The sequence below is a fragment of the Elephas maximus genome, chromosome 4, assembly GCF_024166365.1.
Source record: "Elephas maximus indicus isolate mEleMax1 chromosome 4, mEleMax1 primary haplotype, whole genome shotgun sequence".
Lineage (NCBI taxonomy): Eukaryota > Metazoa > Chordata > Mammalia > Proboscidea > Elephantidae > Elephas > Elephas maximus.
In genome coordinates, this window is record NC_064822.1 from 152048575 (window position 1) to 152071444 (window position 22870).

Genomic DNA, 22870 nt, shown 5'->3' on the forward strand with positions numbered 1-22870 from the left:
CTTTGCTCTTTATTTAATTGGGATATTTGTCTTTTTGTCATTGAGGTTTTGCAGTATCTTGAAGATTTTTAGAGATCACACGCTGATCAGAAATGTCATAGTCAAAAATTTTTTCCCAGTCTGTAAGTTGTCTTTTTACTCTTTTGGTGAGATCTTTGGATGAGCATGGGTGTTTGATTTTTAGGAGCTCTAATTATCTAGTTTCTCTTCTGGTGTTTGTGTATTGTTAATAATGTTTTGTATACTGTTTATGCCACGTGTTAGGGCTTCTAGCATTGTCCCTCTTTTTTCTTCCATGATCTTTATAGTTTTAGATTTTAAGTTTAGATCTTTGATCTATTTTGAGTTAGTTTTTGTGCATGATGTGAGGTACGGGTTTTGTGTCATTTTTTTGCAGATGGATACCCAGTTATGCCATTACCATTTGTTAAAGAGACTGCCTTTTCCCCATTTAATGGACTTTGGGCCTTTGTCAAATATCAGCTGCTCATAGGTGGATGAATTTATGTTTGGATTCTCAATTCTATTCCATTGGTCTATGTACCTATTGTTGTACCAATACCAGGCTGTTCTGAGTACTGTGGGGGTATAATAGGTTCTAAAATCAGGTAGTGTGAGGCCTCCCACTTTGTTCTTTTTTACTAATGCCTTGCTTATCCAGGATCTTTTCCCTTTACATATGAAGTGGCTGATTTGTTTCTCTATCTCATTAAAAAAATGCCATTGGAATTTGGATTGGAATTGCATTGTTTCTATAGATGGCTTTGGGTAGAATAGACATTTTCACAATGTTGAGTCTTCCTATCCATGAGCAAGGTATGTTTTTCCACTTATGTAAGTCTCTTTTGGTTTCTTGCAGTAGTGTCTTGTAGTGGTCTTTGCATCGGTCTTTTGTGTCTCTGGTTAGATTTATTCCTAAGTATTTTATCTTCTTGAGGGCTATTGTAAATGGTATTGATTTGGTGATTTCTTCTTCAATGTTCTCTTTGTTGGTATAGAGGAATCCAACTGATTTTTGTATGTTTATCTTGTATCCTGATATTTGCTGACATCTTCTATTACTTCCAGTACTTTTCTTGTGAATTCTATAGGGTTTTCTGTGTATAAGATCATACCATCTGCAAATATACATTTACTTCTTCCTTACCAATTTGAATGCATTTTATTTCTTTTTCTAGCCTAATTGCTCTGGCTAGGACCTCCAGCACAGTGTTGAATAAAAGTGGTGATAAAGGGCATCCTTATCTGGTTCTCATTCTCAAGGAGAATGTTTTCATTTTGCTAAGAGTTTTTATCATGAATGGCTGTTGGACTTTCTCAAGTGCCTTTTCTGCATCAATTGATAAGATCGTGTAGTTCTTGTGTCTTGTTTTATGTGGTGGATTACATTGATTGTTTTTCTGATGTTGACCCATCCCTGCATACCTGGTATGAATCCCACTTGGTCATGGTAAATTATTTTTTTGATATGTTGTTGAATTCTATTGGCCAGAATTTTGTCGAGGATTTTTTCGCCTAAGTTCATGAGCGGTGTTGGTCTGTAATTTTCTTTTTTTTTTTTTCTGGTGTCTTTACTTGGTTTTGCTATCAGGGTTATGCTGGCTTCATAGAATGAGTTTGGGAGTATTCCATCCTTTTCCATGCTCTGAAATACCTTTAGCAGCAGTGGTGTTAATTCTTCTTTGAAAGTTAGGTAGAATTCTCTAGTGAGTCCATCTGGGCCAGGGCATTTTTTTTTTGTTGTTGGGAATTTTTTAATTACCTTTTAAGCGCTTCTCTTTTTTATGGGTTGATATACTTGTTCTACCTCTGTTTGTGTTGATTTAGGTAGGTAGTGTGTTTCTAGAAATTTTTACATTTCCTCTAGGTTTTCAAATTTGTTAAGAGTATAATTTTTCATAGTATTCTGTAATAATCCTTTTAATTTCAGTTTTGTCTGTTTTGATATCACCCATCTTATTCTTATTTGAGTTATGTGCTTCCTGTTCTTTTTTCTTTTGTCAATTTGGCCAATGGCTTATCAATTTTTTTTATCTTTTCAAAGAACCAGCTTTTGGTCTTGTTAACTCTTTCAATAGTTAATTCTGCTCTAATTTTTATTATTTGCTTTCTTCAGTTGCCCGAGGGCTTCTTTCCCTGCTCTTTTTCTATTTGTCCTAGTTGTAGGGATAATCCTTTGATTTTGGCCCTTTCCTCTTTTTGGATCTGTGCATTTATTGCTATAAGTTGGCCACTGAGCTCTGCTTTAGCTATGTTCCAAAAGTTCTGGTAAGGAGTGTTTTCATTCACATTGGATTCTATGAATTTCTTTATTCCATCCTTAATTCCTTCTATAACCCAGTAGTTTTCGAGCAAGGTGTTTTTCAGTTTGCATGTGCTTCGTTATTTTTTATTTGCTTTTTCTTTTACTGATTTCTACTTTTATGACTTTAGGGTCATAAAAGATGCTTTGTAATATGTTTGGATTGTGTTAAGGGTTGCTTTATGATCTAAAATGTGGTCTGTTCTAGAGAATGTTCCATGTGCATAGGAAAAGAAAGTATACGTGGCTGCTGTTGGGTGGAGTGTTCTGTATATGTCTATGAGGTCAAGTTGGCTGATTGTGGCATTTAGGTCTTCCATGTCTTTATTGAGCTTCTTTCTGGATTTTCTGTACTTCACCAAAAGTGGTGTGTTGAAGTCTCCTACTATTATTATGGAGCTGTCTATCTCTCTTTTCATTGCTGTTAGAGTTTGTTTCATGTATTTTGGAGCCCTGTCATTGGGTGTGTAAAAGTTTATCATGGTTATTTCCTCCTGGTATATTGACCCTTTAATAATTGTATAGTGTCCTTCCTTATCCTTTGTGGTGGATTTTACTTTAAAGTCTATTTTGTCAGAAATTAATATTGCCACTCCTGGTTTTCTTTGATTGTTGTTTTCTTCATATATTTTTTTGTATTCTTTGAGTTATAGTTTGTTTTTGTCTTTAAGTTCAAGGTGTTTCTCTTGTAGGCGGCACAGAGATGGATCATGCTTTTTTATCCATTCTGACACTCTTTGTCCCTTTATTGGTACATTTAGTCCATTTATATTCAACGTAATTATTGATCGGTGTGAATTGAGTGCTGTCATTTTGATGTCTTTTGTGTGTATGTTGTTGACAGTTTCTTTTTTCCACTTAATTTTCTGTGCTCAGTAGTTTTTCTTTATATATTTTCTTTTCCTCTTTTTTATTGCTGTTGCTTTTATATTTGCTGAGTCTTTGTTTATTTATTTGATGTGTTGGATTGTTAGTTTCCTTTGTGGTTACCTTAATATTTAATGCTATTTTTCTAAGTTTAAACCAAACTTTTATTTCTTTATATTGCCTTGACTTCCTCTCCATATGAAAGATCTATGTCTACATTTTTTAGTCCCTCTTTATTGATTTAATATTGGCATCTTTACATAATGACATCTCTGTTCCCCTGTTTTGAGTGTTTTAGCTTTGATTTATTTTTGCGATTTCCCTATCTGGATTGATATCTAGTTGCTCTGTCCTGTGTTCTAGTCTTGGGTTGTTATCTGATGTTATTGATTTTCTAACTGGAGGAATTTCTTTAGTATTTCTTGTAATTTTGGTTTGGTTTTTGCAAAGTCCCTAAATTTCTGTTTATCTGGAAATGTCTGAATTTCTCCTTCATATTTGAGGGACAGTTTTGCTGGATATGTACCTTTTGGCTGGCAATTTTTTTCCTTCAAGTCTTTATATGTCATCCCATTGCCTTCTTGCCTGCATGGTTTAAGATGAGTAGTCCAAGCTTATCCCTAGTAGGTTATTCTTATCCTTAGTAGGTGACTTTTCATTTATCCCTAGCATCTCTTAAAATTCTCTATTTTTGGTTTTGGCAAGTTTGATTATAATATGTCTTGGTGACTTTCTTTTGGGATCTACCTTGTGTGGGTTTTGATTAGCATCTTGGATAGATATCCTCTCATCTTTCAAGATATAAGGGAAGTTTTCTGACAACAAATCTTCAACAATTCTCTCTGTATTTTCTGTTCTCCTTTTCTATTCTGGTACTCCAATCACTTGTAGGTTATTTCTCTTGATAGAATCCCACATAACTCTTCGGGTTTCTTCATTTCTTAAAATTCTTTTATCTGGTTTTTCCTCAAATATTTTGGTGTCAAGTGCTTTATCTTCAATCTCATTAATTCTGACTTCCATTGCCTCAATTCTGCTCCTATCACTTTCTATTGAGTTGTCTAATTATGAAATTTTATTGTTAATCTTTAGAATTTCTGATTGCTGCCTCTCTATGGATTCTTGCAGCTTATTAAATTTGTCATTATATTGTTCTCTAATCTTCTTAAGTTCCTCTAATGCTGTATCTGTGCATTCCTTGGCATGTTCTGTGTTTTACCTGATCTCCTGAAGAGTTCTGTATATTAACCTTTTGTATTCTGCCTCTGGTAGTTCTGGGAAATTATCTTCATCTGGAAGACTTCTTGATTCTCTGTTTTGGAAGCTTGCTGAAGCCATAATGGTCTGCCGCTTTATTTGATTTGATATTGACTGTTTCTCCAAGCCATCCATAAGTTATAGTATTTATTTATTTTATGTTTGCTTACTGTGTCCTAGCTTCTTGTTTTGTTTTGGTATGTCCAAATAGGGTGCTCGAGTGAGCTAATTTGATAATTGGTGCCTTTGAAGCTCTAACATCCTGTCAGCAGGTGGCTAGAGCTGTTACTAGGTATATGAGCCCAGAAGTCCGTTTACTTTTCTAGTATGGATTCAGCTCAGGTGTCCAGGTAGTTGGTCACCAAGTGTGTGGTGAAGACTCTCACCTACAGTCTTAGATGAACAAGTGTGATTGGTGTAGGCACAGGTATCTGGCTGCAGTAGGGGGTCACATGCTGAGCAAGGGAGGGGACTGACAACAGCCCCTGAGTGTCTGTGAGGAAAGCCTGTCCCCATTCCCTAGAATGTGTAGGTAGGTGGGTTTTGCAGCCAGACTATGGGCACCTGATGCTGTTGCTGTAAGGACTGGTAGGCACCACTTATCCTTAGACGCCTGTGGAGGGTGGTTAGGTGGAGTGGGTGAAGCTACCAGTCCTCAGGTCCCTGATGTGGGTAGGTGAGGATGCTGTTTAATAGGCAGAGCAGTGTCAACCATCACTAACCTATCTCTTCACCAAGTAGCTTAAACAATTGAAGTTAGACTTCAGGTGTATACCCTTTTGTACTGTGCTAATAAGGGCCTACACTGTTGAAATGGGCTCACACAGGTCTATGTAGGGGTGAAAGACATTCAAAGTCCATGGACTGCTTATGCCTGTGGCTACACAAAGGACCTGTTCCTGCCCTGAGTTCCCAGCTTAGGGAGCCAGCGGATTATTTTTCCCTGTTTGTTAATTTGTTCCTTCTCCAAGGCTAGGACGGTGGCTCAGGGTGCGTGAGAGGTCCTACTTCCAGCCCAGGGAAAGTGGCTGTCACTGAAACCAGCTCAGGACCCATTGCAGAGCAGGGAGTGGTCAGTTAAATGAGAGTTTTTTCCAAAGGGGTGTTTTTTGGTCCACACTGTAGATTAGATGCAAGTTCTTATCTTATGCCAAGAGCACTGCTTTTTGCTAATTCTAGAGGCATGAGTGAACTTTCTGCCCCTTGGTCTCTCCTGATGTGGAAAATGCATCCTGAATGCTAGCATGCTGCTTCCTGCCAGGTCAGGTCTGACAACTTCTTGCTGCTTCTGAACCATCTGTCCCTCTCCCTGCCCCTCAATTTGATTCCTCAACTTTGCCTTTGATGTTTAGGGCTCCTAGATTGTTATATATGATCAAATCACTTGTTTTTTAAGGCCTTAAAAACAGTGGGTTTTTTTTTTTTGTAGTAAGGGGGACCACCGGAAGCATCTGACTACTCCACTATCTCGGCCCCGCCTCCTGCCTCGTCCTTCATTTTGATTGGGGTTTTGAGAGAAAGGAGACGAGCGCCATGAGCTAGGGAGATAAACTAGGGTCCAATAATGAAAAACCCAGAAAGCCATATTAATGAGTTTACAAGTCGCTGTTCCTTGTATGGTAAGACCTCTTCTCTCTCCAAGGAAAGGTGGTACATTCTTACTCCTGATACTTCCACTGGCCAAACAGACAATGGAATTTCCCAGGCCCATTACTATTGAGGAGTTCTACCAAGTGTAACAATCTCAATTCCAGTAATATCAAAATCCAGACCCCTAAGTCACCTGCTATATTGTTTCCCAACCACCTAAAGGAGCCTACCCATTTACAAACTGTAGCTATCAGAGCCACATGTAATTCTTAATCGTAAGTTACCTCCAAAAGTTACACCTGCAAAGATTTCAAATATCTCATCATGAAAAAATAATCTACTATCAAAATGCTTTTCAGCACTCACTATATTGTCCATTCTGGATGAACAGTTTACCACGTTAATTAGGAGAAAGAGGATGACAAGAAGGTCCACACATTCAACCACTATTTACTGATGCCCTGCTCTGTGCAAAGCTACAGCCTGTATTAAGTGGTAGAGGATAAAAAAAGATAAATAAATATTTTCTGCCTGGAGTAACTTCAAATCCTGAAGAAAGCCAACAAAGGCTATCCATGGAAAGAAATGACTGGGAGTTAGAAGAAGGCTTCAGTTCTGAATATTTCTCCACTGTTTATTAACTGAGTAACTTAAGGCAAGAACATCACCTAATTTCCTCATGACTCAGTTTTCTTTTCCCATGAAGTGAGGATAGGAATACCTCCCTTGCAAAGACTTTTGTTAATTAGGAAACGTATTTAACACTTTAAGTTAGTACATTGCCTGACAGAAAGCCAGTATTCAATAAACGCTGCTGCCATTGATGATGCTGTTATAAATGAAAGCACCACAAAAAATTATTTCTAACAGTGAGGAATATGGAACATCTACTCTGAGAGCAGAACACTGAAAGCTAAATAAGTTATTAACAAGTAAAGATTTAGGACATGGTCATTCCCAGCTGAGTTACCTGACTGAACGAAGGAGCAAAGATCAGAAAGTACAAGACAACATTTGACCAGCAGTAAGTTGTCAAAGAGATATAGTTCTCAAGGGAAGTGAAAAACTCTTTAGAAAGTTGTTGCCACAGGCTAGGTGAGAACCTGACTCAAGACTATAGCACATTTGTCTTTTGTACTTAGTTATCTGGCTAAGCCTAGGTGTAAAGTCTGAGGCTGTGGTTTTCTGGGACGTGATCCCCAGCAATATATCTGACATTTAGTCTCATTTTTTAAAATCAAAGTGGCATTTGCCAATGAATATCCCTTGTCCTTTCTCTAAGTGCAGTGTACCTTCAAAGATAAATCCTGACAATCTACAAACTGAATTGTCTTAATTTTGTCACTTTGGCTAAAGCTTTCTTTGTTTTCATAAAATAAGTCAGTTCAAGAAAAAGACTCAACTGAAAGGATCCACCCACATTTCCTGCTTTAGAAAGAAATTTGCTCACACTCATATTGTCATGGATTGAATTATGTCTCTCCAAAAATGTGTGTATCAATTTGCTGGGCCATGATTTCCAGTATTGTATGAGTGTCCTCCAGTTCGTGATTGTAATTTTATGTTTTTATTCAATTTTATGTTAAAGAGGATTAAAGTGAGATTGTAACACCGTTACTAAGGTCACATCCCTGATCCAGGGAGTTTCCCTGGGGTATGGCCTGCACCATCTTTTATCTTACAAAAGATGAAAGGAAAGAGAAGCAAGCAGAGAGTTGGGGACCTTGTATTACCAAGAAATTAGCACCGGGAGCAAAGTGTGCCCTTCAGACCTGGAGTTCCTGCACAGAGAATCTTCTAGTCTGCGAGAAGATTGATGAGAAGGCAGACAGAGAAAGAAAGCCTTCCTCTGGACTTTTAGCTTATTTTACTGTGAGGAAATAAATTTTTCTTTGTTAAAGCTATCCACTTGCAGTATTTTTGTTGTGGCAGCACTAGATGGCTAAGGCATATGTCCTGTTTTATACTTTTCAGGAGTTTTGAGCAGTTGGAGAGACATAGTTTCAGAAAGTTTATAATACATAAATGTCCAGCAGATGTCCAGCCTTAGGTTAGGCGATTAGGTAGAATAAATTAAAAAAAAAAAAAACTCACTGCTATCGAGTCTATTTTGACTCATAGCTACTCCATAGGGTTTCCAATGCTGTCAATCTGTACAGAAGCAGAATGCCACATCTTTCTCCCAAAGAGCTACCAGTGGTTTTGAACTACTGGCCTTTCAGTTAGCAGTCGATCACTTTAACCACTGTATTGCCATGGCTCCTTCTTGGTAGAATATGTATTACATAAGAGGTCATGTGATATAGGAAATTTATCTCTTGAGATGGTGCTGATTTTATATGTTTATGAATTAGAATCCAGTGTTTAAAATCCTCAAAAAAATTTTTTTTAATTCTCACTGCATGGTTTTCTTCAGATTTCTAAGAAAAATCTTAGAAGCTCTAGTAATATATGGTATTTAAGCGTTTTTGTAATATATGTGTGCTATGCTGAACACATGTTGCTCTTCAATGTATTGTGTTACTTTGTCTTTTCTCTGTGCGTAATTGTGTCTTAATATGACAAATGTAGTAGGAGGTTTTCTACCCTAAGAGATTTCCTGGCTTCAGTGTTTGAGAACATCTGAAGTTGTCCACCTAGTACTTCCTAGAAATGAGATGTAAGACTCTGGAAGTGCTCTTGAGAAACATGGAAAAGTTTGTGTTGATGCTAAATACTTGAAGACAGTAATTAACATAATTGTAGTTATTCCCACTAATGATACTTTCATTTTCTAAATAAACCCTTTCAGCCTGCGAAATGCTCCTAAAATATCTGATTGGCATACACTCTGAAAATAAAATCTTTCCTGTAGCTTAATATCTTTACAGAGCCAGAAAACAAGGTCACTACTCTTAATCTGAAAAGGAAAATTTAATTTAGCAATGCACAAAAAAGTAATAGTTAATTTGAGTTGATTATCATGGTAAGTTATCATTTACTCCCCAGAGTGTCAGCTAATCAAGTTACTTTTTAAATGCACTAATTCTTGGAGAATCTTTTGGAGTTTTTTTAATAGCATTGAGATCTATGGAAGAGGAGGTATCTGTAATTAGGTAAACCTTTGGACCAAGGTCAATAATTAGATTATTCCCCTCTATTTTATTATAAATGTTGTGGTTTAGTATATCAGAATTATATTAAAATAAATTATTGTTGTTGTGTGCCATGGAGTCGATTCTGACCCATAGCAACCCTCTGTTCCTAGAAACTCAGATTGTTGCTAGGCTTCGATCTGATTTTGTGACATTACATCTATACTTCTTTTTCTCTCCTCTCTATGCCCTCTTTCTAAATGATCTGATCAACATTTAGGACTGTAAATATCACACTTATACTAACACACTCCGATTGATACCTCCAGCCAGAAATCTAGTCTGAGTTCTGGCTTATAATATAATAAGATGTCTAAATATTACCCTGATATTTGAACGTGAAGGCTAACAATGATCTCAGACTTAACATGCCTCAAAACAATTCTTTTTCCCCATCCCTGAGCACTCGTATTCCAGTATTGGTCTAATTTTCCCAGTGCATGACACTATCATTAGCTAAACTGCAATGAAGTAACAACAATTGGCATCATCTTTCTCAATACCTTCCCTCCAACACCCCCACCAACCCCAGTAATAAAACCTTCACCGAGTCTATGTCTTTATTCCTGACTACTTCTCTAGTCTAAGCTATGTTAATCCCTTGGCTAGATTGTAACAAGAGTGCCCAAATTTGCACTACTCAAAGGCCAACTCAATTGCCTTCTTAACCTTCCCCCATTCTGTTCTCCCTACTGCAACCAGAATGATCTTTTGAAAACATTTTTCTAATCACATCACTTCTTTGCTTACAATGCTTCAAAATATTTCCATTGCACTTGCAATAAAAACCAAAATACTAAGTATTATCTGGAAGGCTCTGAAAAATTCTGACTCTGCCTACTCTCCAACTGCATCTCATACCACTGTGCCCCTTGTTCTCTAGTCAATAGCCCTCTGTTTATTTACTCAACGTGCTGATCTCTTTCCTGCCCTGTGGCTCTTGCAGCTACTTGCACATCTTCTCCTTTACTCTTCTCATTGCTTGTGCCATCATGTCACTTGATAGCCATGGGTGACACCTCCTTTTCTAAAGCAGATCTCCCTTCTTATTCTCTCCCATGATCCTTCAAAGAACCAATATATTTATTTATGTGTTACTTTTCCTCCTTCTTCCCCCCACTATTAACTTAAACTCCATGAAAGCAGGAAACATGGCTGATTTGTTTATAACTATATATATATATTTTTTTATATAAGAAGTACAGTCAGAATACTCATTAGAGGCAAGAAAGGCAAGAGTCTGTCTCACACACTTTGGACATGTTATCAGGACAGAATAGTCCCTAGAGAAGGACATCATGCTTGGTAAAGTAGAGGGTCAGCAAAAGAGAGGAAGACCCTCAACTAGATGGACTGACAGTGGCTGCAACACCGAGCTCAAGCATAATGATTGTGGGTATGGTGCAGGACCAGGCAGTGTTTTATTCTGTTTTTTTAGGGTCGCAACAATAACATATATCCAGTGCCTAATAGAGTGCCTAACACACAAGAGGAATGCCTGGCTGGTGCAAATGCTTAAGCGCTCCAATACTAACTGAAAGGTTAGTGGTTCAAACCACCCAGTGGCACTTGGGAAGTAAGGCCTAGCGATCTGCTTCCGAAAGGTTGCAGCCTTGAAAACCTTATGGAGTGCAGTTGTGCTCTGCACACATGAGGTTGCCGTGAGTCAGAATCAAGTGGATGGCAACTAACAACAACACCATAGGGTAAGTGCTCAATAAGTATTTTTGAATGAACAAATGCATATCCAGACAATTAAAGCAGGTAGAAATCTTTTTCCATGGAATCAATTATGTAAGGAATGTCAATATTTCCTTTCATTAAATGAAATCTGTTGCTGAGCTATCAACTCTTTCTGTGGAGTTAGAAGAAAATTCAAGATTATGTGTTGTTGGGAGAGGACTTTCCCTTTCTAGAGACACGTGAGGATTGTGGAGCCAATGTGGTGCCCCCAAAATAGGGAAATAAGCCCTCATCTTCAGCTCTTATTTTAATTATGTATTAATTACTAGCATGCCTTTAAGAAAGCTGATCTGTTGCTCTCAGGCCAATCTTGAGCAAATGAATCTTTGCTGATGCCGCAAACTTCAATGTCTAGGCCCCAATCTTTTCATGCACTCACAGCCATTTCCTTATGAAAGCATGGAATTTCCCAGGACACTACTAAGGGCAGGGCCTGGATCTCTTTGATCTACTTGTCAAAATTTCTTGAGCTCCAGACTCAGGCTATATTTGTAAATTTGAGTCCATCCGATCCAGAGCACAATGTATAACAATATCTGAATGGGGTTTGTTAATTTATGATTTTACAAATGACAACAAAAGTATTATTTTAAATTATGGAGCCAACTCTATGGAACTGAACTATTGACATTTTGCTGTAATGTTAATACAAACATAAATGTGTATGTTGTATGCTGTTGAGTGAATTCCAACTCATAGTGACCCTATAAGACAGATTAGAACTACCCCATAGCGTTTCTTAGGCTATAAATCTTTATGGGAGCAAATCACCAGGTCTTTTCTTCCATGGAGCAGCTAGTGGCTTTGAACTGCCATCTTTTCAGCTAGCAGCCAAGTGCTTAGCCATTGCACCACCAGGGGCGTTTTATAAATGTAAATAACCTACTACAAATAATATAGGGTGGAGGTTTGATATACCCTTCTAATCCTACACCACTTAAAGGATTTTGTGAAAACTTTTGTTTTCATAAAGGAATTCTCTTTCTCTTATCACTTTCATTCTATCCAAATTCTACAGACCTTCCTCCTCATGCCCCATGCAACTTTGTATTTTAATTGTTATTTCTTCTTATAAGATCTTTAAAATGTTATAAAATTTTTAGTAAGAAGACTCATCAATTGGTAACTTTTTCTGAAAAATTTTTTAGAATACTTGAAAATACAGCAGGATACAAATAAGAAGTTAAATAATTACCCATAATCCTACACTCAGCAATAATTAAGGCCATCATATCTCTATTATATCTGCTTAATCCTCCCTTCTCTGAAAAATTATTTTCTATGAATTACCCCTTACATAGGAGTGGTTTTTCATCTCTGTATATGGACATTTGCTGCTTTCTGACCCTTGCTGAGCACCATCTGACTATTGTCTCTGTATTCTACTTGCCATGAGGTACTGGGTAGATATTATCTCAACTCTTTTTGGAAATAAAAACATCTTCCAATGTGAGTCATCGACAGAATTCTTTCCCGTTGGAGGTACCAAAGACGTCCTTATATATCTTGGTTAATGTTATTAAACATCACCTCCTACTGGAATAGCTATAACTGTTTAACCATTTTATTTCCATTCTCAAGAAGCTCTGGTGGTACAGGGGTCAAAGTGTTCTACTAGGGCAGTCGTACTGTGCCCTACAGGGTCACTCTGAGTTGGAATTGACTCAAAAGCAATAGGTTTGTTTTTTTGGGTTTATTTCCACTCTCATGGAGGCTGCACACTTTAAATGTAGACCTAATATTCATAATAAAGTAGAAGCAATCCTGTACATCAAAATGAATAGTAAGTTTCTAAAAATCATGGTTATATAGCTCTGAGTATTTCTGATGTTGCCATCTACCTTCTATCACCAGAATTACAGAGCTGGAAGAGACCATTTAGTTACTCTCTGAAAGAACCACTCTGGTGGTTGTTAGATGTGTTCACAAAATATTTCAAGGTTTCCACTTCTGAGCATATGGTAGAAGGACACTTCCTCCTTCACATTTGAATTTAATAGTGACCATGTGACTTGCTTCGTCCAATGAAATATAAACAGACATGTCATATTCAGGCAGCAATTTTGAACCCAATACATGATTTATCAGTCTTAATTACTTAGTGCTGCCTTAACAAAACCAAAAAACGAGAAGTGGATGGCTTCAAAGAATAGGAATTTATTTTCTCACAGTTCTGAAAGCTAAAAGTCCACATTAGGGTCTCAGCTGTGTCAGTTCCTTCTGTGGGACTCTCTCTTAGTTTCTAGTGTCTTCTGGAAATCCTTGGTTTTCCTTGTCATCCCTTGGTATTTCTTTGCTTGTAAAGGGGTCCTCACGCATCTGTCTTCCCTTTTTGTGTGCATCTGTGTCTATTCTGCTCTTTTTATAAGACATCACTCAGAAGTGATTAAGTTTAGGACCTACATTACTCTGTTTCTAAATGGGGTCATACATGCAGGTTCAGCAGTTAGGGCTTTCACATATCTTTTGGAGGACACAATTAAAACCATAATAGTCACTTTTTTTTTTTTTTTTTCTGTGATTGTGGAAGCATGAGTTGAATTGGTGGCTGCTCCGTTGTTCTGGGTTATGGAGTCAGGAAATGGAAAAGAGCCCCCAAATGACCTGCGAAGGGCATGTAGCCTGAGTGAGAAACATACCTTTGTTGTTCAGGCCGCTGAGACTTAAATTTTTTGTTGTTGGTGGTTTATTTTTTAATTTCTGCACTGCAACCTAGACTATCCTGATTGATACAACTACCTGTACCCATTGCCGTAGAGTTGATTCCATTTCATAGCGACACTATAGGACAGAGTAGAACTGCCCCATAGGGTTTCCAAGGAGTGCCTCATGGATTTGAACTGCCAACGTTTTGGTTAGCAGCTGTAGCTCTTAACCACTATGCTACCAGGTTTTCCAATACAACTACTGTGCCACTGAAAGCCCTATGGATATGCCAAAACCTAGGCGAGCGATTCCTCTAAGAAAATCTTTATCTCATAAGATCATCTGAAAGTTTTATTTCTGCATGTGAGCATTTCACTTGCTAACTTTTAACTTGACATGGTGACCGCATGCCCTAGCCCCCTTTGCATGCAACAAATGAAATATACTTGTATCTGCTCTATCATCAGGTGACATAAGGGCACAGGGAGGGAAGGGGGCAGAATAGAGTTGTAATTACCCAATGGCATACCCAGCAGAGCTTATCCTCAATCAAAAAGAAGAAGTTATATATTTAATGACAAAAGTAAAGTTCAAGATTTCAAAGGATGCAAATGTGCTTTTAGATCAAAGGTCAGCTGCAACATTTTATCTTAAAATGAATAAATCAAATTACAAATTGGAAGAAAATGATGAGGTATATTTTTAAAAAATATAAAATCTTAGAAAAATATGTTTTAATTTTTTGAGTATTAGGAATGCAGAAATTCAATCATTATTGTTATTTGCTGAATAATTAGGATAGCTAGGTAAAGCCTAAAATCCCTAGTTGGCATAAACAGTTTGCTCCAGGTGCTAACCTTGAGGTTGGTGTCTTAGTCGTCTAGTGCTGCTATAACAGAAATACCACAAATGGATGGTTTTAACAAAGAGAAGTTTATTTTCTCACAGTAAAGCAGCCTAAAAGTTCAAATTCAAGGTGTCAGTACCCGGGGGAGGCTTTCTGTCTCTGCGAGCTCTGGAGGAAGGCCTTTCTCATCAATCTTCCCCTAGATTAGGAGCTTCTCTGCACAGGAACCCCAGGTCTAAAAGATGTGCTCCGCTCCTGGTGTTTCTTTCTTAGTGGTATGAGGTTCCCCACTCTCTGCTTGCTTCCCTTTCCTTTTATCTCTTGGGAGATAAAAGGTGGTGCAGGCCACACCCCAGGAAAACTCCTTTTACATTGGATCAGGGAAACAATCTAAGTAAGGGTGGTATTACAATCCCACCCTAATCCTCTCAACATAAAATTACAATCACAAAATGGAGGACAACCACACAATACTGGAAATCATGGCCTAACCAAGTTGATACACATATTTTTGGGGGGACATAATTCAATGCATGGCAGTTGGCAATTCAAACCCACTCAGAAATGGTAAGAAAGAAAGGCCTGGCAATCTACTTTTGTGAAGATTGTTGTTGCTAGGTGCTGACAAGTCAGTTCCAACTCACAGTTACCCAACGTACAACATTGCCTGGTCCTGCACCATCCTTACATTCGTTGCTATGTTTGAGCTTGTTGTTGCAGTCACTGTGTCAATCCATTTCATTGACGGTCTTCCTCTTTTTTGCCAATCCTCTATTTTACCATACATGATGACGTCCTTCTCCAGGGACTGATCCCTCCTGATAACAGGTTCAAAGTACTTGAAATGAAGTCTCGCCATCCTTGCTCCTAAGAAGAATTGTGGTTGTACTTCTTCCAAGACAGATTTGCTCATTCTTCTGGAATTCCATAGTTTTAATATTTTTCACCAACACCAAAATTCAAAAACACCAATTCTTCTTTGATTGAAAGTACCTGGGCTTGAGTCAGGCACACCTTAGTCCTGAAGGTGACACCTTTGCTTTTTAACACTTTAAAGATTTTTTGCAATGCAATATGTCATTTGATTTCTTGACTGCTGCATCCATGGGCATTGATTATAGATCCAAGTAAAATGAAATCCTCGATAACTTCGATCTTTTCTGTGTTTGCCTTGATGTTGCTTATTGGTCCAGTTGTGAGGGTTTTTGTTTTCTTCATGTTGAGGTATAATCCATACTGAAGGCTGTATTTGTTCTTTGTCAGTGTTTCAAGACCTCTTCTCTTTCAACAAGCAAGGTTGTGTCATCTGCATAATATAGGTTGTTAATGAGTCTTCCACCAACCCTTCTTCACACAATCTAGCTTGTCGGAATATTTGCTCAGCTACAGATTGAATAGCTATTGTGCAGGATACAGCCCTGACATACACCTTCCCTGATTTTAAACCACACAGTATCTGCTTGTTTTGTTTGCAAGACTTCCTCTTGGTCTATGTATAGGTTCCACATAAGCACAATAAAGCGTTCTGGAATTCCCATTCTTCACAATGCTATCCATAATTTGTCATGATCCACACAGTCAAAGGCCTTTGCATAGTCAATAAAACACAGGTAAACATCTTTCTGGTATTCTCTGCTTTCAGCCAAGATCCATCGGACATCAGCAATGATTTCCCTCATTCCACATCATTTTCTGTACCTGGCTTGAATTTCTGACAGTTGCTCGTCAAGGTAGTGCTGCAACCATTTTTGAATTACCTTCAGCAAAATTTTACTTGTATGTGATATTAATGATATTATTTGAGAATTTCTGCATTCTATTAGATCACCTTTTTTTGGAATGGACACAAATATGGATCTCTTTCAGTCTGTTTGCCAGATAGCTGTCGTCCAAATTTCTTGGCATAGAGAGGTAAATGCTTCCAGTGTCGCATCCGTTTGTTGAAACATCTCAAACGGTATTCCATCAGTTCCTGGAGACTTGCTTTTTGCCATTCCCTTCAGCGCAGCTTTGACTTCTTCCTTCAGTACCATAAGTTCTTGATCATATGCTACCTCCTGAAATGGCCGAATGTCGACCAATTATTTTTGGTATAGTGACTCTGTGTATTCCTTCCATCTTCTTTTAATGCTTCCTGCATCATTCAATATTTTGCCCATACTGTCCTTCAGTATTGCAACTCGAAACTTGACTATTTTCTTCAGTTCTTTCAGCCTGGAAAATGCTGAGTATGTTTTTGGTTTTCTAACTCCAGGTCTTTGCACAGTTCGTTATAATACTTTGCTTTGTCTTCTCAAACTGCCCTTTGAAATGTTCAGGTCTTTTACTTCATCATTTCTTCCTTTGGCTTTAGCTGCTCTATGTTCAAGAGGCAGTTTCAGAGCCTTTCCTGACATCCATTTTAGTCTTTTCTTCCTGTCTTGTCTTTTTAATGACCTTTTTCTTTCCTCGTGTATGATGTCCTTGATATCATCCCACAACTAATCTGACCTTTGCTCATTAGTGTTCAGTGTGTCAAATCTATTCTTCAGAAGGTTTTTAAATTCAGGCAGGATTTACTCAAGGCTGTACTTCAGTTCTCGTGGACTTGTTTTAATCTTCTTCAGTTTCAACTCGAACTTGCATATGAGCAAGTCTGCCCCTTTTTTGACTGATGATATTGAGCTTCTCCGTTGTCTCTTTCCACAGATGTAGTCGATTTGAATCCTGTGTGTTCCATCTGATGAGGTTCAGGTGTATAGTAAAGATTACAGCCAAGAATACCCTATGGAGCAGTTCTACTCTGTAACACATGGGGTCACTATAAGTCGGACTCAATAGCAACATTTTTTTTAATATAAAACCTAGTTATGGAATTTAAAACTATATCACAGATTTTCACTAGAAAGTGCATTGAAAAAAATTCTCATGACTCATAAATCACTGAAGGTTTTTATTTTTTTTTTTTACCATAACTATACTTGATACACTGTAAAACCCTAAAGATGCCCGGAATTTTGTCTATCATCTTTGAATTATAAGACTGTATGTTGACAACACATCCAAGATCAACTGAATATTTTTGGTAAAATACGACACTATACTTTTGCCTTGGTATATCAAATTCTTTTTAACATTCAGATATTTTAAAGCTTCAGTTGAATGTGCATATTACAGAAGCATATGTTTGGGAGTTACTTTAAAGCTGCATTAAAATGAATGTTCAATCCTATTTAATGTTTTATGGTGTGATTTCAATGCTGTTATCCTGAATATTACTACTATCTGAATTTATTTTTGAAGACAAATGCAGTATTTTTAACTTTTAATCAACTTTCAGATAGAAAAGCTGTAATCCTGGCTCTGCCTATGGATTCTTGCTCAGAGACAGAGTATATAAAATATTTTCACAGGTTAATAATCATTAAAAAAAAAAAAAAATTAAGTACATGTTTATTCATTGAGTCGCAGTGGCTATATTTTTACAAAATGCTTGTTGAGTTTCTTAAACCAAAAAAACAAACCCCTTGCTATCGAGGCAATTCCAATTCATAGCGACTGTTATAGGACAGAGTAGAACGGCCTCTTAGGGTTTCCAAGGAGGGGCTGGTGGATTCGAACTGCCGACCTTTTGGTTAGCAGCAGATCTTTTAACCACTGACTCACCATGACTCCTGTTGAGTTTCTTAAGCACTTTAAATCGTGCCTACATTTCCTTTAGTCTCCCAGCTCCTAAAGTTCTTCACTCAGCAAGGTCTATGAGTTATTCTTCAAAAAACAAAGTTAAAAGAACACTGCTCCAGAGAAGCTGAGCCTAACTTTTTTGTTCTGTAACTTTAAACTTTTATGTCCTTGTATACCTTTTGTAGCAAAATTTAGCTAACTAGGAGTTCTACAAGGTCTGGTTATATTTTGCAGATGATAATGCATGTGTGTGTTTGAATATCTTCTGGAAGACAGTGTTTCTAAGATATCTTTAAATAATACTCTGCAGTCAGTCTTTAGTGGACTAAGTGATTAAACCACAACATTTCTGGAGTGTAACTATTTGTAAGCAAATATATTACACAATTGACATTTTACAACCCAACATTTTATAACAGCTAAGCAGTAAAACTACTATGCAAAGGATAAGTAACATGGCATATATTTAGAAATCTTCAGGGAGGCTGTAATTGGATATTACTGCAATCCCAACAGAGACAATTAAGTTCGTTTCATTACAATTATTTATGCAAATTACTCTCAATTCTGAGACTATTTAATATATTTCGCTATTTCTTTGTTCATTATAAGAAAACTACTTGAAGTGCATTTATAGATGTATATAAAGCATCTATAACTTTGGACATGTTATCAGGAGGGACTAGTCGCTGGAGAAGGACATCATCAGGCTTGGTAAGCTAGACGGTCAGCAAAAAAGAGGAAGGCCCTTGTTGAGACGGATTGACACAGTGGTTACAACAATGGGCTGAAACATAGCAATGATTGTGAGGATGGCACAAGACCAGGCAGTGCTTCATTCTGTTGTACATAGAGACATTATGAGTAGAAACCAACTTGACAGCACACAACAACATAAAGCAGTTACAAAAATTAAAAAAAAATCAATCAGTAAGTTATCCTTAGTTAACACTTTTCAACTTAATAACTTATAATTTATTAGAAATTTGTTAAACCTGTCAAAGTCATAAAGTGGGCTTGTTCACTTAGTCTTAGGATTGACTGTTTTTAATTGCCCTTTTAATAAAGTCAGCTTAAAAAACAAACTGTCAATGAGACTGGATTTCTTTTTGTCTTCACACAGAGGAGTATATTTAAATAATAATAATTAAGAAAATCCAGCTTCTGTTATGTAGAACTACCAAACATTGGTTTAAAACTAAGCTAAACATTATTAAATTCATAACGCAAGCATCTTACAAATGTCAAAAAATTGGAGTTCCAGTCCCGATTCTGTCACAATCTAATTTTAAGAATTGGAGCGTCACACGATCTGAGGCGATTTCAACATCAATAATACCAGTGGGCTGAATCAGAGATTGTGAGATTTGTTCCAGCTTTGCACAATTTAATCCACATTATGACTTCCTTTTTTAAGTTGGTCATAAGGGTTCTTAATACTGTCAAACACGCTGTTGTTGTTGCTGCTAGGTGCTGTCGAGTCGGTTCCGACTCATAGCGACCCCATGCACAACAGAACTAAACTCTGCCCAGTCCTGAGCCATCCTTACAATCTTTGTTATGCTTGAGCTCATTGTTGCAGCCACTGTGTCAGTCCACCTCATTGAGGGCCTTCCTCTTTTCCGCTGACCCTGTACTCTGCCAAGCATGATGTCCTTCTCCAGGGACTGATTCCTCCTGATAACGTGTCCAAAGTTTGTAAGATGCAGTCTCACCATCCTTGCTTCTAAGGAGCATTCTGGTTGTACTTCTAAGACAGGTTTGTTCCTTCTTTTGGAAGTCCACGGTATATTCAATATTCTTCGCCAACATCACAATACAAAGGCATCAATTCTTCTTTGGTCTTCCTTATTCATTGTCCGGCATTCACATGCATATGATGCGATTGAAAATACCATGGCTTGGGTCAGGTGCACCTTAGTCTTCGAGGTGACATATTTGCTCTTCAACACTTTAAAGAGGTCCTTTGCAGCAAATTTACCCAATGCAATGTGTCTTTTGATTTCTTGACTGCTGCTTCCATAGCTGTTGATTGTGGATGCAAGTAAAATGAAATCCTGGAAATTTCAATCTTTCCTCCGTTTATCATGATGTTGCTTCTTGGTCCCGTTGTGAAGATTTTTGTTTTCTTTATGTTGAGGCACAATCCATACTGAAGGCTGTGGCCTTTGATCTTCATTAGTAATTGCTTCAAGTCCTCTTCACTTTCAGCAAGCAAGGTTGTGTCATCTGCATAATGCAGGTTGTTAGACTCTTCCTCCAATCCTGATGTCCCATTCTTCTTCATACAGTCCAGCTTCTCGGATTATTTGCTCAGCATACAGATCGAATACGTATGGTGAAAGAATACAACCCTGACGCACACCTTTCCTGACTTTAAACCAATCAGTATCCCCTTGTTCTGTCTGAACAACTGCCTCTTAATCTATGTAAAGGTTTTTCAAGGGCACAATTAGAAGTTCCGGAATTCCCATTCTTCCCAATGTTTTCCATAATTTGTTATGATCCACATAGTCAAATGCCTTTGCATAGTCAATAAAACACAGGTAAACATCCTTCTGGCATTCTCTGCTTTCAGCCAGGATCCATCTGACATCAGCAATGATATCCCTGGTTCCACGTCCTTTTCTGAAACCAGCTTGAATTTCTGGCAGTTCCCTGTCAACATACTGTTGCAGCCGTTTTTGAATGATCTTCAGCAAAATTTTGCTTGCGTGTGATATTAATGATATTGTTCTATAATTTCCACATTTGATTGGATCACCTTTCTTGTGAATAGGCATAAATATGGATCTCTTCCAGTCAGCTGACCAGGAAGCTGTCTTCCATATTTCTTGGCATAGACAAGTGAGCACCTCCAGCACTGTGTCTGTTTGTTGAAATATCTCAATTGATATTCTATCAATTCCTGGAGCCTTGTTTTTCACCAATGCCTTCAGAGCAGCTTGGACTTCTTCCTTCAGTACCATCGGTTCCTTAACATATACTACCTCTTGAAATGGTTGAACATCGACTAATTCTTTTTGGTATAATGACTGTGTATTTCTTCCATCTTCTTTTGATGCTTCCTGCCTCGTTTAATATTTTCCCCATAGAATCCTTCACTATTGCAACTCGAGGCTTCAATTTTTTCTTCAGTTCTTTCAGCTTGAGAAATGCCAAGTGTGTTCTTCCCCTTTTGGTTTTCCATTTCCAGCTCTTTGCACATGGCATTATAATACTTTACTTTGTCTTCTCGAGACGCCCTTTGAAATCTTCTGTTCAGTTCTTTTACTTCATCAATTCTTCCTTTTTCTCTAGCTGCTCAACATCTGAGAGGAAGTTTCAGAGTCTCCTCTGACATCCATCTTGGTCTTTTCTTTCTTTTCTGTCTCTTCAATGACCTCTTGCTTTCATCATGTATGATGTCCTTGATGTCATTCCACAACTCCTCTGGTCTTCGGCCCCTATGTGTCTGTCAGTTTGTCATACTGTGGGGGCTTGTGTGTTGTTGTGATGCTGGAAGCTATGTCACCAGTATTCAGATACCAGCAGGGTCACCCATGGAGGACAGGTATCAGCTGAGCTTCCAAACTAACACAGACTAGGAAGAAGGACCCGCAGTCTACTTCTGAAAAGTGTTAGCCAGTGAAAACCTTATGAATAGCAGTGGAACGTTGTCTGATATAGTGCTGGAAGATGAGCCCCCCAGGATGGAAGGCACTCAAAAGATGACTGGGGAAGAGCTGCCTCCTCAAAGTAGAGTCGACCTTAATGACGTGGATGGAGTAAAGCTTTCGGGACCTTCATTTGCTGATATGGTATGACTCAAACATCCATTAATAATCAGAACATGGAATGTACGAAGTATGAATCTAGGAAAATTGGAAATCATCAAAAATGAAATGGAATGCATAAACATTGATGTCCTAGGCATTAGTGAGCTGAAATGGACTGGTATTGGCCATTTTGAATCGGACAATCATATAGTCTACTATGCTGGGAATGACAACCTGACGAGGAATGGCGTTGCATTCATCAACAAAAAGAACATTTCAAGATCTATCCTGAAGTACAACTCTGTCAGTGATAGGATAATATCCATATGCCTACAGGGAAGACCAGTTAATACGACTATTATTCAAATTTACTAGAGCCAAAGATGAAGAAATAGAAGACTTTTATCAGCTGCTACAGTCTGAAATTGATTGAATATGCAATCAAGATGCATTGATAATTACTGGTGATTGGAATGCAAAGAGTTAGAAACAAAGAAGGATCAGGAGTTGGGAAATATGGCCTTAGTGATAGAAACAATGCCAGAGATTGAATGATAGAAATTTCAACAACTTCTTCATTGTAAACACCTTCTTTCACCAACATAAACGGTGACTATATATTTTTTTTTTTTATACACATGGACCTCACCAGATGGGACACACACAAATCGAATTGACTACATCTGTGGAAAGAGATGATGGAAAAGCTCAATGTCATCAGTCAGAACAAGGCCAGGGGCCGACTGTGGAACAGATCATCAATTGCTGATATGCAAGTTCAAGCTGAAACTGAAGAAAGTCAGAGCAAGTCCACGAGAGCTAAAACATGACCTTGAGTATATCCCACCTGAATTTAGAGACCATCTCAAGAATAGATTTGACACATTGAACACTAGCGACCAAAGACCAGACTGTTAAACATAAAATTTGTTATATTTGAAGAAGAGTTTTTGTTAAAGAGTGTTATTAAACCAAAAACCCAATACACTGCTGCTGAGTTGATTCCAACTCATTGCAACCCTATAAGAAAGAATAGAACTGCCCAATAGGGTTTCCAAGGCTG